Source organism: Patagioenas fasciata, chromosome 4 (assembly GCF_037038585.1).
Source record: "Patagioenas fasciata isolate bPatFas1 chromosome 4, bPatFas1.hap1, whole genome shotgun sequence".
Lineage (NCBI taxonomy): Eukaryota > Metazoa > Chordata > Aves > Columbiformes > Columbidae > Patagioenas > Patagioenas fasciata.
This window is the reverse complement of record NC_092523.1, coordinates 80,038,039-80,053,562: the sequence shown is the minus strand read 5'-3', so window position 1 is coordinate 80,053,562 and position 15,524 is coordinate 80,038,039. Positions and strand designations below refer to the sequence as shown.

The 15,524-nt window shown below is 64.6% G+C and overlaps 4 long non-coding RNA genes across 4 annotated transcripts; 1 reads left to right on the top strand and 3 right to left on the bottom strand.

The window, feature by feature from the left end:
• The first annotated feature begins 28 nt into the window (after positions 1 to 28).
• On the top strand, positions 29 to 3,706 carry LOC139827865 (uncharacterized). The gene is made up of 2 exons (XR_011738956.1): positions 29 to 151; positions 3,375 to 3,706. It is a non-coding gene; the product is annotated as an uncharacterized lncRNA (long non-coding RNA).
• On the bottom strand, positions 3,330 to 4,703 carry LOC139827863 (uncharacterized). The gene is made up of 2 exons (XR_011738954.1): positions 4,283 to 4,703; positions 3,330 to 3,546 (listed from the first exon to the last, which is right to left on the bottom strand). It is a non-coding gene; the product is annotated as an uncharacterized lncRNA (long non-coding RNA).
• Positions 4,704 to 5,009: 306 nt separating this feature from the next.
• On the bottom strand, positions 5,010 to 5,431 carry LOC139827864 (uncharacterized). The gene is made up of 2 exons (XR_011738955.1): positions 5,200 to 5,431; positions 5,010 to 5,104 (listed from the first exon to the last, which is right to left on the bottom strand). It is a non-coding gene; the product is annotated as an uncharacterized lncRNA (long non-coding RNA).
• Positions 5,432 to 14,062: 8,631 nt separating this feature from the next.
• On the bottom strand, positions 14,063 to 15,425 carry LOC139827861 (uncharacterized). Its single transcript, XR_011738952.1, has 2 exons — positions 15,015 to 15,425; positions 14,063 to 14,279 (listed from the first exon to the last, which is right to left on the bottom strand). It is a non-coding gene; the product is annotated as an uncharacterized lncRNA (long non-coding RNA).
• Positions 15,426 to 15,524: the final 99 nt, after the last annotated feature.

Sequence of the window (15,524 nt, the reverse complement as noted above, 5' to 3'; positions counted from 1 at the left end):
CTCATTGTGTCTGCGGCTCCGGGTCGGGCGGGTTGGGGTCCCGGTCGTGGCTGCGGCCCCGGGGGCAGCGGCGGCACCGCGGGCGGGGGGACCGGCCCGGGCCTTCGGCGGCAGCTCGGAGCGGCGGAGGGGCCGAGTTCGCCCGCCCCAGGTGAGAGGCACGGTCGGCCCGGGGAGCGGCAGCAGCGGGGGTCTCGGGGCGGAGGCGGGTGGGCGAGGGCAGCCGGTGCCCGGGCGGCTCCGCGGAGCAGCAGCCGCAGCCGCGGGGCTCGGGGCGCCGGGGGGAATAAAGCCCGGAGGGCCGGAGCCCGGCGCCCCCCGTCCCCGGCCGAGCCGCCCGCGGCCACACGGGGCCGATCCCGCTCCGCGGGTCCCCCCAGCCAGTTCTCAAGCACCGCCCGACACCGCCGGGGCTCCCGGCGCGGCCCCGACACCACACGCGGGGTTGGGGCTGTTGGGGTGTTTTGGGGGCACAGCAGCTGGGCTGTGAGATGGAGGACGAGCTGCGGGGGCTGCCGAGGGACAGGAGCTCCCTGGGGGGCTCACAATCCAGAGACTAAGTCATGAATTGTGGGGCTCACAACAAAGACACTAAAACGTGAATCTGGGTCACAAACAGAGGCTAAGTTGTGAATTGTGGGGCTCACAATCCAGAGACTAAGTCGTGAATCTGGTTTACAGAGACTAAGTCATGAATTGGGGGGGCTCACAGAGACTAAGTTATGAATTGTGGGGCTCGCAATCCAGAGACTAAGTCGTTAATCTGGGTTACAAAGACTAAGTCATGAATTGGGGGAGCTCACAGAGACTCAGTTATGAATTGTGGGGCTCACAAACCAGAGACTAAGTCATGAATTGGGGAGGCTCTCAAACACACTAAGTCCTAATTTGGGTCACAGAGACTAAGTCATGAATTTGGGGATCAGAAATTAAGTTGTGCATTGTGGGGCTCACCAAAAAGAGGAATTGAAGAGCTCACAAACAGAGACTAAGTTATGAATTGTGGGGCTTACAAACCAGAGACTAAGTCGTGAATCTGGGTCACAGAGACTAAGTCATGAATGGAGGGGGCTTACAAACAGAGACTAAGTCGTGAATCTGGGTCACAGAGACTAAGTCATGAATGGAGGGGGCTCACAAACAGGGACTAAGTCGTGAATCTGGGTCACAGAGACTAAGTCATGAATTGAGGGGGCTCACAAACAGAGACTAAGTCATGAATCTGGGAGCTCACAAACAGAGACTAAGTCATGACTTGTGGGGCTCAGAAACAGAGACTAAGTCATGAATCTGGGTCACGGAGCTGTGTGTTGTGGTGTTGATTAAAACAGAGACTAAGTGGTGACTCTGGGTCACAGAGACTGCTCCATGTGTGTGCGCACTGATACCCGGGCTCATTTGGCCTGTGCGGGGCTGGAAACAAAGTGCTGTGTGTGGAAGGCTGGGGACCCGTGTTACTGGGGCAGGTCTGGGGCTGAAGGAGGAGACTCAGCCCCGTGTTCCTGTGGTTGCCACGAGGCTCATGTGGCCATGGATGGGTCAGACACCAAGTCCTGTGTTTTGGGTGCTTGAAATGCAACTCACTTGGGCGCTTTTGTTCGGGGCTCAGCCCGGAGCCGCCCGGCTGTGTCCGGGGTGGGTGCAGGGCCCGAAGGGCTGTGAGAGCCGAGACGCCCCTTCCCCTCCTCGGTCGGTGTTCGGGGGCTCGGGAGCCCCGTTCGGGCCCCGGCGGCCCCGAGCTGTGCGGCGGGTCCGGGCAGACGGTGCCGGGGCAGCCCCAGGGCCGCCGGTGGCTCCAGCCTTCCCGGGGTGTCCCCGGCAGCCCGGCCCGGCAGCAGCCGCGGGGGAACGCGGGACTTGAGCCCCGGAGCTCCGGCCGCTCCCGGCTCGGTTCCAGCGCTGCTGCTGCTGCTCCTGCCCGCCGGGACGGGGCCGGGGAGGCCGGACTCTGGCTCCGGGCGCTCGGGGGAGCAGAAGCCTCCGGTCCCGGCCGCCCAGGAAGCAGCGGAGCCCGGGGCCGGGACTCCCGGGCCGGCAGCAGCCCCGGCAGAGCCGCAGCCCCGGTCCCCGCGAGACCCGTCCCCGGTTCTAGCCGCAACCCAAGCTCACCGCCCCCGGGCCGGGCCGGGGCTGCAGCGCCGCGTCCCGCTCGATGGTTCCCCCGGAGCGCCCGGTCCGTTCCCAGCGTCCGCCTGGAGCGGCGCCGCCGCGGTTGTGCCGGAAGAAGAGGCGGCGCGTGCGCGGGGCGGGCCGGAAATGCAGCGCACCTGGGCGGGGCGGTGCCAGCGCAGGTGCACAAGGCGGGGCCTGGTGGCGCATGCGCATTTGGGCGGGGCGGGGCCAGCGCAGGTGTGGGGGCGGGGCCTGGTGGCGCATGCGCACTTGGGCGGGGCGGGGCCAGCACAGGTGTGAGGGGCGGGGCGGGCGGAGCGTAGAGCGCGTGCGCGGGGCGGGGCCGAGGGTATTTAAGGCGCGCGTTTCGATTTGTTCGGGTTTCTCGGTGCGTGCGGGGGCGTCAGCGGCCGGTCCGGGCTCTCCCGGCGGGGCCCAGGTGAGGTGCGGGGAGCTCGGCCCGGGCGCCGCCGCGCCGGGGGTCGGGGCTGGGAGCGCGGGGCCGGGGGGTCTCGGGGCGGAGGCGGGTGGGCGAGGGCAGCCGGTGCCCGGGCGGCTCCGCGGAGCAGCAGCCGCAGCCGCGGGGCTCGGGGCGCCGGGGCGGAATAAAGCCCGGAGGGCCGGAGCCCGGCGCCCCCCGTCCCCGGCCGAGCCGCCCGCGGCCACACGGGGCCGGGCCCGCTCCGCGGGTCCCCCCAGCCAGTTCTCAAGCACCGCCCGACACCGCCGGGGCTCCCGACACCACACGCGGGGTTGGGTTCGCTGGGGTTGTGGGCTCCGTGGGTGCTTGTGCAACTGGAGCCCCGAGCCAGCCGGGCGTTTCCCAGCCCTGAGAACGGAGCCTGAGTTGCGTTCTCGGGGCTGGGAAAGGGGCTCCTGGGGCCGAGGCCTGGGCTTTGGGCTCGGGAACAGAGACCCAGTCGCTGTTCCTGGGCTCAAACCCAGGGGCCGGGTCGGCCCCTTGGGCAGGGGCTGGTGGGGCGCTGGGCAGGGGGAGGGGGGTGGGCAGCAGTGGGAGGCTGGGGAGGAGCAGGGTGGGGGGCCGGGCAGGGGGGACCCCCTCTGGAGGGGGGGTCCGGGCGCCCTGGCCCCCAAATGCTCGGACGCCGGCATGCACCAGGCTGTTTCAGGTGTTGGACTTAGTTTCTGGCGCGAAAAGTGATTTTCCCCCCTTTTTTTACTCCTTTTGTTCAAGGACTGTTCAACCACTGGACTCCTTATTAGATAATTAGTTCATCTTTATTCATGATTAATTATGACAGGTCATATTCATATGCAGCTTGTGACAGTGATTGATTTACGATCTGGCCCAAAGCCAAGCTCATTGGAACAAGCACAAGCTGAATTGGAGCTGAAGCAGAACTGGAACCAGAAGCAGCTGGAGAGGAGCTGGAACCACAAACAAGCTGGAAGCTGCACAGACTGGAGCTGGAGCTGAAAGAGACCAGAGAGAGAAATCAGAACCAGAACTCAACTGCAGCCACACACAAACTTCATGTGAAACACAAGAGGCACAAACACAAAGTGAAAAAACACACTGAACAAATGAGAGCACAAGCACAAACCCAATAAAAAGTGGTCACTACCAATAAAACAGCTGCACCCAACAAATAATATGGGGGCACACACCAAAACCAACAGGTACATAAACCGAAAAAGCAACAGCTGAACAAACTCAAACACAACAGGTGCAGAAACCCCAAAACCACGGGTGCACAAACCCCAAAACCACGGGTGCACAATCCAACAAAGACTTGGGCACAAAACAAAAAACAAAAAGTACAGACCCCAAAAACCACGGCTGCAATTTCCCCCAAACCCACAGACCCCCGAACAACAAAACTGGTGCAGAACCCACAAACGGGGCCACAACCCAGCCCCCCAGGCCGAGCTGGAGCAGAAACCCCCGCGGCCAAAGCCCCCGGCCCCCACCAGCCCAGCGGGGCCAGCGGCTCTGGCCGGACCCCCCAGCGCCCGCTGCCGCCTCCCCGAACACCCCCCAGCCCGGCCCGGCCCCGGCTCAGAACCGCGGGGCCCCCCCCGCACCCCCAGCAGCCTCCAGCCCCGGGGGAGCCCTGCCGGGGGACGGGACCCCCCTCCCCGGCCTGCAGCAGGACGAGGGGCGAAGCCCCGAGCACAGCCCCGCTCCCCGAGCCCCCGGGACACTCACCGGGCACGTCCTCGCCGCCTCGGGGCCGAACGGGCTCCTCGCCCGGCGCCGGGATGAGCCTTTGCTCCCGCCGCAGCGCTCGGGACCGGGACCAAAGGGGCTCCGCTCCGAGCCCGGCTCCGCGCAGGGCCCAGAGCCGCCCCGCGGCCCCGCCGAGTGGAAGCAGCTCCCCCGGCAGCAGCTGCCCCGGGCCCGGCAGAGCCCCCGCCGGGCAGAGCCCGCACCGGGACCCGCTCCCGCCGGCCCCGCTCCCGCCTCTGCGCGTGCGCCCGTCGAAGCGGCGCCCCCTGGCGGTCCGGGGGACTTTTTGAAGCCTCGGGGGGGGGGGCCGCCGCGTCACGTGACCGCGGGCTCAGCTGCGCTCGCGGGGCGCGTCCGGGCGCGGCTTCGCCCCGCCCCTCTCGGTCCGGCACGCCTCGGCCCTGCCCCTAGGCCCCGCCCTCGACCCCGCCCCTCCGTCCCGCACAGTGGCGCCGCCTGGCGGACACAGCGCGGCACTGCAGAGCGCCGTGGGCGGCACCGCAGCGCTCTCGGGACCGGTGACAGCTTCCCGTGTCCCATTCACCTGGCGGGGAGAACTCGGGTCCCCGCTTCGGGGAGCGGGGGCGAAGGTGTCTGGGAAGAGTCCCTTGTGGGAATAGGCTGGGGGAAGCAAAGGGCACGGCTCGGTCTGACTGGGGGGGGCTGATGACAAGAGGGACCCGTAAGGACCACGGCGACATGCGGACACTTTCCACCACCCCTTTATTGAAGCCATTGTAGGTTTTAACCCTTGCCCGCCGCTGCCTCTGTCCGGGACCTGCCCGCAGGCACCTGGAGCTCCTGCGGAGAGAGGGGACGATTGCAGCCCCAGCAGCCGCCCCCCAACCGGGGGTGTCCCCTCCCCCCAGGCTCAGCCGCCCCCCGGCCCCACGCACCTTCACGCCGTGTCCGTGTCCAGCGCGTCCTCGCTGCGGGCTCGGCTGCGCTGACGGGAAACAAACGAGGCACCAACGGCAACCAGACACACAGGGGAACGCACCGAACAAACGCGGCACGGCACCGACCCCATGGAAACCGGGCACCGCGGCCCCGCTGCGGGCTCAGCTGCGCTCGGGGCGCGGCCGAGCGGGTTGGCCACGCCCTCTCGCATCTCCGCCCCGCCCTCTGTTACCTCGACCTCGCCCCCTCCCACTGGGTCCCGCCCCCCCCGCAGCCCGGGATGGCGCCGCCTGGCGGACACCGCGCGGCCCTGCAGAGCGCAGCGCCATCTCGTGTCCGTTCGGCGGCACCGCAGCCGGGGCAGGGACAGCGGGGCCGGGACTGTCACAGGGGGAGTCACACGGGAACGACCCCCGGGCAGCCCCGGTTCGTGTTCCCGCTTCGCTCTCCCCCTCGTGGCACAACTCCTGTCGGTGCCGCCCCCGCCCCAAAACGAACCTCCCAGCCCCGAGCCCCCAGTCCCAGGGCTGCACTTGGGTTTTCCGGACGGTTCTGCCGCATTTTCCGCAGCAAACACCGCGTCTCGGGTGTTAAACGAGGGGTTCCTGGGGCTGCTGAGGGCTCCCAAAGCCTTGGGGTCGCTGCTGGAGCTGCTCTGCCCTCCCCAAGAGCATAAAAACAACAGCACAACTTTTCTTACCTTTTTATAAAGTCGTCTATAAAAGGTGTTTCTCACCAACCCAAAGCAGGCGCTCCGTTAAACTTCCGTCCCGGCGTGCGGATCGTTCTGCGCTTTGACTCCCCCGTTCAGCCGCTGCCCCTTTACTGACTCCTGCAAACACCAACAGAGCAGCTCGGTGTGGTTTGGGGAGCACCCACAATCGTGCTCATCACCAAGTGAGCTGTTCGGCCTTCTCATCTGCCTTTGGTAACTGCACTAATTAACTCAGGAACGTTAATAAAGTGTTGCTAAGGAGCTCGTTTCCCGACTGCTTTCAAAAAACAAAGCACCTTCACCACCAGAATAAATTCCTCACCTCTGTTTCCCGTGCTAGAGTTTGTTTCTTACCTGGCTCCGCTGTTACTTTGCGGTACAACAGACACAGCCCACTGGGGTACAAATACGGCCTGTCTGGGGAAATCCCGACATCAAATCCTGCCAGAGCCTCCCCAGCGCGGATTCGGTGTCTCTGGGCCGCGTGGGGCCCGGCGCCCGCCATTCACCCAGCGAACCCGGGACGTCCCGGGCACAGACGGGAGCTTTGGGGCCCCCGAGCCCCGGGCACGGACCTGGTAGAGAGCGTCCACCCTGAGCGTGAAGCCGTCGACTCCGGGCGCGCTGCTGACGGAGCGGAACTCGGCCAGGTCGGAAGCGAAGTGGGCGTCGAAAGGCACGTCCTGGAAATACTGATCGGTCACCTCGGGCTGGGTTCGGTCCTGGCACCGGAGAGAGGGGACGAGGGGGTTGCGACCCGCACGATCTGGCGCTGGTTCAGCGCTGAGTGTGTCAGGCCCGCAGAACTGACCGTAGGGACGGGTGTGAGCAGCCCGCTGGGGTGTGCTTACTTACCAAGAGCAGAAATCGGTGCTTCAGGTGCTTGTTGGGCTGGATGCAGCCGTACTGGGGCCCCTCGTCACAGACGGTGCCGGTGGGGTCGAAGAAAGGCACGTGCCCGTCCTTGCCCGTGCACAGATAGACCTTTTCCAGCTGCAGCTTGTAGGCGGCGTTCAGGTTCTGTTCGGGGTTCCAGAGCACGCGGCCGTACAGGATTTGCCCTGAGGAGGGTGGGGGAAAAACGGTCGGGTTAAGTTCTCCAGAAGACAACAAAAACGAACGAACAAGAGGAGCCTGGTGAGAGCCAAATGCACCGAGCCACGTGCGGTTCTGGCTCTGCAGGGCTGGGTTTGCGTGTGCAGGCGACAGAACGCCGTGCAGAGCACGTTCTTGTCCCTGGGCGCGCTGTGCCAGGGCTGGAAAAGAGGCAAAGCCCAGCCTGGTTTACCCCTCTCTCTCGCATGAGTGGAAGCTGGGAAGACGGAAACGTCAGGGACGAGGGGAACAGGTGAGAAGGAACAACACGGAACTCCCACCCTTTGAAAAAACCCCTTTGTAATCTGCAGAGACGTTTCGGACTGGGTGGGATCCATCAGAAACACCTTCTCGTTGTTGCAGAGCTGGAACTCCGTGTTCAGGGAGCAGGCAATGGGAGCCGGGCGGTTCGTCTGCTGGAAGGCAATGGGGATCGGGAACCTGACACGGGCACTAAAAGAGGCAAAAGGAGAGGCTGGGGCTGCCCGCGCCCCGAGTGCCCGCGCTGCTTTCCCCCTGCTCCTCTGCTTCAGCGCCGCCGGTCCAGCCGCCCGTGGGCCGTGGCGCTCAGCCCCTGCCCCTTCCCGCTGCCGTCGCCGCCGGCACACGGGACCACAAACCCGCGACCGCGCTGGGACCGTCCTGCCGGGACGGTGACAAGTCCTTACCGCTCGGAGCGCGGGCCGCTGTGCGCACACCCGCAGGCGCGGCGCGGGAAGAGCCAGAGGCCATAACGCACCGCAAAGAGCCGCTTGGATTTTCGCTGCCTCTCTCCCGGGGCATCTCCGAAGCCGCACCTGAGCTCCCAGCAGAGGTGGCACCGGCGGGGACGCAGGCGCTGGCCGGTCCAGCCCTGCCGGGAGATCACCGGGCCCGCTGAGCTCGCCTGTGTTTCACGGCTTCAGGCCGGCGCGGCCTCCCGCTCTTTCTCACCGCAAAGCAGGAATCGCAGCCATAGCCATGGGGTGCCTGGAGTTTCCCTCAGGCCTGCGTATCTAACACAGAGGTTCTGCTCATCAAGCACACGAGGCCGGTAAAACAATCAGTGTGATGTATGTGCTTTTCCCACAGACAGGCGCCAGTCACTTGAGCGTATTTACATTGCCAAATCCTCCGCTCTACCCCCGTACATTCCACCCTCTCGCTCACCTGACTTGTGTCTGCTGGGGCCAACAAAGCCAGAGTTATTCATCCGGGCCTGTGAGGTGTAGCACAGAGCAACCTACAGGGGCACACAATAAACACATACAGAAAAAGGAAAAAGCATATTTCTGCAATGATCAGGTGTCCCGTTCATCTTGTCAAGGAATTAAAGGAGTCATTCAGCCAGGCGTTAGTTCCCAAGATGCCAGACGTCGCCTTCCGTGCCGGCCCGTTCATCATCTGTGCTGAAGCAACACACGCCTTCAGAATCAAAGCAGCACTTGCAGCTACTGCCTACTCAGAGAAACAGCAATAAGAAACATTACTGTTGAGATCTCTCGGCCCAGCACGGTTCTGTAACACAGCTATGGGGTTCTCACCTTCCAGTAACACAGGGGCTGCTGCTCCAGCTCCTCAGCTGCGGTCACTCTGGGTTTAACACCTGCTGTGGGCTGATTGCCCACACAGACTGGAAAGTCCTGGCCCGCACTTTTTCAGGTTGGACTTCAGCTGGATGTTGAGTGTGCGACACCAATAACATTGTCCCAGTGCTGCCTCCTCCAGATAAAACACAGGCGTTCACTGAAGAAACCTGAAATACAAGAGCTCGAGAATCTGATGTTAGTAAAGGATGTAACGTAAGAGGAGAAGTCAGGGTACAAATCCATACAGCATGCTCTGAGCCATATGAATTTTTCCATCTAGATCAACAGGCTGCGGTCCCACTTCACAATCCATTGGTGTGAACAGTTTCATTTCCCCCGTAGTTAGTGCTGACACTGCATCCACAGAAGTGTATACACATTGCCAACCCCTACATGGGGGTGCGGGGCCAATATAATCAACCTGACAAGTATTCCAGGCCCACTGACCCCGTTTTACCTCTCCCCATGCTCTTTAATGTAGCTGTGTACAGGCAGCAGGATGATGTGAGCATGTTTTACAAGTATATAACAGCAAAGGGGTTTGATTGTGACCAATGTCCCATGCGTGTGCAGCGTAAGCCGATCCATGTCCACAAGCTATAGGCACATTTAGAGCTTGAGCATGCAGCTCAGCAGAGGTCACATTATCTGCTTTCTTACTGTTTTGAGACTCAAATGAATCAACTTGGGATTCGAAGAGTGTTTTGTGGTAAGAGTACAAACGTGAGAACACAAAAACTCACTTTTGGCCTATTTTTCCTTTTGTTCCTTAGCAATACACACTAGCAGCCGGTCTACATCCTCTTGCAGCTCATAGCACCGCTCTGCTTGAGCAGTAATTACTTCTTGTGCGATCGCCTTCGCATCCTGTAAAATCTCAACCTCCTCTTCCAATTCTCTCATTTTACTCTTCAATGCAACAACGTCACGATCAGGAGCTCTAAGACCGGTAACAAATAACCATCCCAATCTCCCCGCTGATTTGCGAGACGAAGCTGATGCCGCTCTCCATGGAAACTTTAGCATAGCTGCTTGAATTACCTGGGGGGTGATCACCGCCCCATCATCAATCTCAGGCCAGGCCTCCCATGGAGCGAATTCAGACAGGAGAGCAGCCACGTGAGCCCAGCGCTCCATACTGGGCCATCCCGGAGTTTGGGGAGTCACCCTCGAGGCCTCCCCGTCCCTGGCTTTCTTTTGCAAGGTGCAAGTCACCTGAGCGTGTTTACATGGATCTGCTCCAGCAGATGCGGGAGGGACAAACGTGACCCGTGGGTTTAATTTGAGCCTCTGTGCGAGCAGCGGGACTGAAGGAAGAAACAGTCACGGGCAGAACTGAAAGGAATTCCTTCTAAAAGTGAACCACATTTTCCTACATCTTAACACACCGACCTCCACCAAGCACAGCGCTACTGATTAAGCTGTGGACGCAAAATCCCGCTTTTAACTTGCTGACGGCAGAACAACCTCGAACACATCATCAGCGCTGGTGTCTGTCTGCCCCGGCTTAACTAGAAAAGCGCATTTCCAGTGCAATGAACGGGTTTTGTTCTCCGAGTCTGTAACGCGGGCCGGTTCCTGAGCAGCCACACAACTGCTGTGCCCGCGGCTGCTCCAAGGGCCACAGGGATGCTCTGGGTTCGGTTCATTGCACACACATCATCGGTTCAGAAGCTGAACCCGCCGGCCTCACCCGTTGTAGGAGCTGGTGGCTCTGCAGAGCTGGGAGGGCGAGTCAAAGGTCCGAGCGCTCCACAGCAGCTGCAGACCGAACTGGATCCCCCCAGGTGCTCCGGGGTCAGGGAAGCCGAGCTGGCGTGGGGCAGGCTGTGGTGCTCCAGCACAAACAGCCCTGGGGCAGGACACGGGGCGACGGGTCAGGCAGCGCAGGGGGACTCGTCCCGGAAACAGCGACCCGGCCCGGCCCCGGCGATCCGGGAATGAAGGGGACGGGCGGGTGGACCCGGGCTGTGGCAGAGCAGGGAGCTGACGGACCCTCGGCTGGGCCGGGGAACGTGAGGAGGGACAGCGGGGACGGCTGGGGGGCTCTGCCCGCTCCGGCTTCGTGTTGACCTGAGCGCGGGAGCGGGGCGACACCGGGACCCCCCGGAGAGGAGCGGGGGACAGTGGGACTCTCGCCGGGCACAGCGGGGCAGGGACGCCCGGCCAGCCCTGCCGGCGGGGACTCGCTCCCTTCTCGGGGAGACACACAAGCCCGCGGGGGCCGGAGCGCCGGGCTCGGGGGGGCCGGTCAGTGCCCCCCCCGCCGCCGGGGTTTGTCGGTGCTGCGCGGGCGGGCGCTGGGACCCTGCGGACAACGGGCCGGACCCCTCTGGCCACGCCCCCGCGCCCCGAGCTCCGCCCCAGCGGAGCCTCCTCCCCTGGGCGGGGCGGGGCCCAGCGCGCCTGCGCGCCGGGGCCGAGGAGTTTAGTCCCCTGGCGGCCGCCGTCTCATCTCATTGTGTCTGCGGCTCCGGGTCGGGCGGGTTGGGGTCCCGGTCGTGGCTGCGGCCCCGGGGGCAGCGGCGGCACCGCGGGCGGGGGGACCGGCCCGGGCCTTCGGCGGGAACTCGGAGCGGCGGAGGTGCCGAGTTCGCCCGCCCCAGGTGAGAGGCACGGTCGGCCCGGGGAGCGGCAGCAGCGGGGGTCTCGGGGAGGAGGCGGGTGGGCGAGGGCAGCCGGTGCCCGGGCGGCTCCGCGGAGCAGCAGCAGCAGCCGCGGGGCTCGGGGCGCCGGGGGGGAATAAAGCCCGGAGGGCCGGAGCCCGGCGTCCCCCGTCCCCGGCCGAGCCGCCCGCGGCCACACGGGGCCGGGCCCGCTCCGCGGGTCCCCCCAGCCAGTTCTCAAGCACCACCCGACACCGCCGGGGCTCCCGGCGCGGCCCCGACACCACACGCGGGGTTGGGGCTGTTGGGGTGTTTTGGGGGCTCAGCAGCTGGGCTGTGAGATGGAGGACGAGCTGCGGGGGCTGCCGAGGGACAGGAGCTCCCTGGGGGGCTCCCAATCCAGAGACGAAGTCATGAATTGTGGGGCTCACAACAAAGACACTAAAACGTGAATCTGGGTCCCAAACAGAAGATAAGTTGTGAATTGTGGGGCTCACAAACCAGAGACTAAGTCATGAATTGGGGAGGCTCACAAACACACTAAGTCCTGATTTGAGTCACAGAGACTAAGTCATGAATTTGGGGATCAGAAATTAAGTTGTGCATTGTGGGGCTCACCAAAAAGAGGAATTGAAGAGCTCACAAACAGAGACTAAGTTATGAATTGTGGGGGCTCACAAACCAGAGACTAAGTTGTGAATTGTGGGGCTCACAAACCAGAGACTAAGTCATGAATTGGGGGGGCTCGCAAACAGAGACTAAGTTGTGAATCTGGGCCACAGAGACTAAGTCATGAATTGAGGGGGCTCACAAACAGAGACTAAGTCGTGAATCTGAGTCACAGAGACTAAGTCATGAATTGAGAGGGCTCAGAAACAGAGACTAAGTCATGAATCTGGGTCACGGAGCTGTGTGTTGTGGTGTTGATTAAAACAGAGACTAAGTGGTGACTCTGGGTCACAGAGACTGCTCCATGTGTGTGTGCACTGATACCCAGGCTCATTTGGCCTGTGCAGGGCTGGAAACAAAGTGCTGTGTGTGGAAGGCTGGGGACCCGTGTTACTGGGGCAGGTCTGGGGCTGAAGGAGGAGACTCAGCCCCGTGTTCCTGTGGTTGCCACGAGGCTCATGTGGCCATGGATGGGTCAGACACCAAGTCCTGTGTTTTGGGTGCTTGAAATGCAACTCACTTGGGCGCTTTTGTTCGGGGCTCAGCCCGGAGCCGCCCGGGTGTGTCCGGGGTGGGTGCAGGGCCCGAAGGGCTGTGAGAGCCGAGACGCCCCTTCCCCTCCTCGGTCGGTGTTCGGGGGTTCGGGAGCCCCGTTCGGGCCCCGGCGGCCCCGAGGTGTGTGGTGGGTCCGGGCAGACGGTGCCGGGGCAGCCCCAGGGCCGCCGGTGGCTCCAGCCTTCCCGGGGTGTCCCCGGCAGCCCGGCCCGGCAGCAGCCGCGGGGGAACGCGGGACTTGAGCCCCGGAGCTCCGGCCGCTCCCGGCTCGGTTCCAGCGCTGCTGCTGCTGCTCCTGCCCGCCGGGACGGGGCCGGGGAGGCCGGACTCTGGCTCCGGGCGCTCGGGGGAGCAGAAGCCTCCGGTCCCGGCCGCCCAGGAAGCAGCGGAGCCCGGGGCCGGGACTCCCGGGCCGGCAGCAGCCCCGGCAGAGCCGCAGCCCCGGTCCCCGTGAGACCCGTCCCCGGTTCCAGCCGCAGCCCAAGCTCACCCGCCCCCGGGCCGGGCCGGCGCTGTATCACCGCGTCCCGCTCAGTGGTTCCTCCGGAGCGCCCGGTCCGTTCCCAGCGTCCGCCTAAAGCGGAGCCGCCGCGGTTGTGCCGGAAGAAGAGGGGGCGCGTGCGCGGGGCGGGCCGGAAATGCAGCGCAGCTGGGCGGGGCGGGGCCAGCGCAGGTGTGAGGGGCGTGGCCTGGTGGCGCATGCGCACTTGGGCGGGGCGGGGCCAGCACAGGTGTGAGGGGTGGGGCGGGCGGGCCCAGGGCGCGTGCGCGGGGCGGGGCCGAGGGTATTTAAGGCGCGCGTTTCGATTTGTTCGGGTTTCTCGGTGCGTGCGGGGGGCGGCAGCGGCCGGTCCGGGCTCTCCCGGCGGGGCCCAGGTGAGGTGCGGGGAGCTCGGCCCGGGCGCCGCCAGGCCGGGGGTCGGGGCTGGGAGCGCGGGGCCGGGGGGTCTCGGGGCGGAGGCGGGTGGGCGAGGGCAGCCGGTGCCCGGGCGGCTCCGCGGAGCAGCAGCCGCAGCCGCGGGGCTCGGGGCGCCGGGGCGGAATAAAGCCCGGAGGGCCGGAGCCCGGCGCCCCCCGTCCCCGGACGAGCCGCCCGCGGCCACACGGGGCCGGGCCCGCTCCGCGGGTCCCCCCAGCCAGTTCTCAAGCACCGCCCGACACCGCCGGGGCTCCCGACACCACACGCGGGGTTGGGTTCGCTGGGGTTGTGGGCTCCGTGGGTGCTTGTGCAACTGGAGCCCCGAGCCAGCCGGGCGTTTCCCAGCCCTGAGAACGGAGCCTGAGCTGCGTTCTCGGGGCTGGGAAAGGGGCTCCTGGGGCCGAGGCCTGGGCTTTGGGCTCAGGAACAGAGACCCAGTCGCTGTTCCTGGGCTCAAACCCAGGGGCCGGGTCGGCCCCTTGGGCAGGGGCTGGTGGGGCGCTGGGGAGGGGGGTGGGCAGCAGTGGGAGGCTGGGGAGGAGCAGGATGGGGGGCCAGGCAGGGGGGACCCCCTCCGGAGGGGGGGGTCCGGACACCCTGGCCCCCAAATGCTCGGACGCCGGCATGCACCAGGCTGTTTCAGGTGTTGGACTTAGTTTCTGGTGCGAAAAGTGATTTTTTCCCCCCTTTTTTTACTCCTTTTGTTCAAGGACTGTTCAACCACTGGACTCGTTATTAGATAATTAGTTCATCTTTATTAATGATTAATTATGACAGGTCATATTCATATGCAGCTTGTGACAGTGATTGATTTACGATCTGGCCCAAAGCCAAGCTCATTGGAACAAGCACAAGCTGAACTGGAGCTGGAGCAGAACTGGAACCAGAAGCAGCTGGAGAGGAGCTGGAACCACAAACAAGCTGGAAGCTGCACAGACTGGAGCTGGAGCTGAAAGAGACCAGAGAGAGAAATCAGAACCAGAACTCAACTGCAGCCACACACAAACTTCATGTGAAACACAAGAGGCACAAACACAAAGTGAAAAAACACACTGAACAAATGAGGGCACAAGCACAAACCCAATAAAAAGTGGTCACTACCAATAAAACAGCTGCACCCAACAAATAATATGGGGGCACACAGCAAAACCAACAGGTGTAGAAACCAAAAAAGCAACAGCTGAACAAACTCAAACACAACAGGTGCAGAAACCCCAAAACCACGGGTGCACAAACCCCAAAACCACGGGTGCACAATGCAACAAAGACTTGGGCACAAACCAAAAAACAAAAGGTACAGACCCCAAAAACCACGGCTGCAAATCCCCCCAAACCCACAGACCCCCGAACAACAAAACGGGTGCAGAACCCACAAACGGGGCCACAACCCGGCCCCCCAGGCCGAGCTGGAGCAGAAACCCCCGCGGCCACAGCCCCTGGCCCCCACCAGCCCAGCGGGGCCAGCGGCTCTGGCCGGACCCCCCAGCGCCCGCTGTCGCCTCCCCGAACACCCCCAGCCCGGCCCGGCCCCGGCTCAGAACCGCGGGGCCCCCCCCGCACCCCCAGCAGCCTCCAGCCCCGGGGGAGCCCTGCCGGGGGACGGGAGCCCCCTCCCCGGCCTGCAGCAGGACGAGGGGCGAAGCCCCGAGCACAGCCCCGCTCCCCGCGCCCCCGGGACACTCACCGGGCACGTCCTCGCCGCCTCGGGGCCGAACGGGCTCCTCGCCCGGCGCCGGGATGAGCCTCTGCTCCCGCCGCAGCGCTCGGGACCGGGACCAAAGGGGCTCCGGTCCGAACCCGGCTCCGCGCAGGGCCCAGACCCGCCCCACGGCCCCGCCGAGTGGAAGCAGTTCCCCCGGCAGCAGCTGCCCCGGGCCCGGCAGAGCCCCCGCCGGGCAGAGCCCGCACCGGGACCCGCTCCCGCTGGCCCCGCTCTCGCCTCTGCGCATGCGCCCGCCGGAGCGGCGCCCCCTGGCGGCCCGGGGGAGCTTTTGAAGCCTCTGGGGCCGCCGCGTCACGTGACCGCGGGCTCAGCTGCGCTCGCGGGGCGCGTGCGTGCGCGGCTTGGCCCCGCCCCTCTCGGTCCGGCACACCTCGGCCCCGCCCCTAGGCCCCGCCCTCGACCCCGCCCCTCCGTCCCGCACAGTGGCGCCGCCTGGCGGACACAGCGCGGCACTGCAGAGCGCCGTGGGCG